Source organism: Epinephelus moara, chromosome 18 (assembly GCF_006386435.1).
Source record: "Epinephelus moara isolate mb chromosome 18, YSFRI_EMoa_1.0, whole genome shotgun sequence".
Classification (NCBI taxonomy): Eukaryota; Metazoa; Chordata; class Actinopteri; order Perciformes; family Serranidae; genus Epinephelus; species Epinephelus moara.
The window spans coordinates 38,948,590-38,950,827 of NC_065523.1; the positions used below are offsets into that span (position 1 = coordinate 38,948,590).

Below are 2,238 nucleotides of genomic sequence, written 5' to 3' on the forward strand. Positions count from 1 at the left end.
TTACACTTTTAATCAACATAAAAATACTTTTTTTCTTTCTCTCCCACTGTGTAAATTAAAAAAAAAAAAAAAGCTCTGTGAGTTGTCTACTCTGGTACCTGACCTATTAGGTGAGAGCAGAGCAGGCTGAGCATCTGTTGGATGTCTCTTAACTCGTTGTGTGGGGGTTTGTGGGTGGGGTCAGGGACTGCGGTGGTGGTGGTGACGGTTGGACCTGTAGCTCTTATTTATTTATTTATTTGTTTATTTGAATGGGACAGTGCACATTGATGAACATGTTAAAACATGTAAAGATGCCGGCTTGTAGCTTGACGCTAATTTCCATCCGTAGTCCCATTAACATAAAAACAAATTAAGACAGTACAACATTTCACAGTAAGAAAAAAGGAGCAGTAACAATAAAACAAGCACTAACAGTGAAAAACACATTGAAAAACACAAACCATAATATACAGACAGACAGATAAATTGCAATACAGATTGACTGTGGGTGGAGAGCTAGCCCACAGGTAGGGAGACCATAAGAGTTTCGTTTTGAAGAGTAAAGTGCATAGGTGCTGGGTAAAGTTTCAAGTGCTAAAGTGCATGAGTGCCAGATGAAATTGCACAATGCCCTAAGGTGCCAGATGAAATTGCACAAAGCCCTAAAGTGCACATCAGTTTAAAGTGCCGGTTTGTATTGCACGAGGCCCAGTACACTAAGTTGCACATGCAGAAGCGCATCTCATCGTTGCCTGAGCACAGGTCAGTGGGCCAGGTTGTAGATCTTGTCGTTGGGGTTGGGATGAGGGTAGGAGTGGCTCTGGTCTGGTTTGGGGGAGGTTGTAGCTACACTGGTGGGGTCTTGGTGGGGCATGGTGTGGAGGTGGGTGAGGATGATCTGGTCTCCATGGGGGTTGTCTTGGTGATGGTCCAGTGGGGTGCCTTGTTGGTCCAGTGGGGTGCCTTGTTGGTCCATGGGGGCTGTGGGCTGAGCTGCTCCTTCTGCGGGGTGTGGATTGGTCTCTGTTGAGCTACTGTCATTCTCTCTCTCTCTCTCTCTCTCTCTCTCTCTCTCTCTCTCTCTGTCTCATTGTGTCATACGGATTACTGTTAATTTATTATGCTGATCTGTTCTGTACGACATCTATTGCACGTCTGTCCGTCCTGGAAGAGGGATCCCTCCTCAGTTGCTCTTCCTGAGGTTTCTACCGTTTTTTTTCCCCGTTAAAGGGTTTTTTTTGGGGAGTTTTTCCTTATCCGCTGCGAGGGTCATAAGGACAGAGGGATGTCGTATGCTGTAAAGCCCTGTGAGGCAAATTGTGATTTGTGATATTGGGCTTTATAAATAAAATTGATTGATTGATTGATTGATTGATTGATTGAACTGATCTCGCCACTGAAGAGGGCACTAAGCTCTGCATGTTTTCGAGGGCACTTTAAACATGTTTATATGTTATACAAATGGCACATTATATAGCCTTAAAACAGACTAACTAGACAGACTACTCAAGTTAGTTTGTAGTTAGGATCAGCATCCACGAGAACTGTGTAGATTCAACGTTGGACTGTGAAGAACACACAGAGACATGGATGTATGAAGGAAATAAATCCCTGGGGGGGTCTGGGGGTCCTCCCCCCGAACATTTTCAATTAAGTAGATGCCATGTCCTGTATTCTAGTGCATTTTAACACCATATTAGCACCAGATAATCCAAACTGGTTCTGTGAGATATAGTTCTGGCTCAGTATAGATTAAAAAGGGCCCAATATAAAAGTCATTGCAACAGTAATGTTTTAACCACCCAAGAGGGCAGACATCCGTATGTCCTGCTGTCTTGTCGTCGTCCATGGCAACCCATAGCGTTAGCTCTCAAAATGGCGAATGGGCGAAATAGTGAGTTTGGTGTGGGCGGAGATAACGGTGAAATATTGGCGATAATGCTCCACTGTCCTTTTGCAATTTTAAAAAGAATACCAAGACAAAGAGCAGACATTTTAAAAAACTAAAGCCGTCGTCACTGTTGGGAAGTGCAAAGCCGCAGAGCCGGATTTGAGACACCATCACCCTGCTGAAATTAGAGCACCACGCCGAAAGTACGTGTTCACAGTGTGGTAGCCTACACTGAAGTGTACTAACGGAAGTATGTGATTTGTGCTCCCCCCCGAAGTTAAATATGTGATTACGGCCCTGTCATGAGGCATCATGTCTCTATGGTCCCTCACAGCGGGTACCTGCGCCCCCCCCCCCCCCCCCCC

General features: G+C 45.0%; 1 protein-coding gene across 1 annotated transcript in view; it reads left to right on the forward strand.

Annotated features, from left to right (window-relative positions):
* LOC126405581 (dual specificity protein phosphatase 3-like) overlaps positions 1-2,238 on the forward strand; it is a 608,181-nt gene that overhangs the window by 455,646 nt on the left and 150,297 nt on the right. The window lies entirely within an intron of this gene.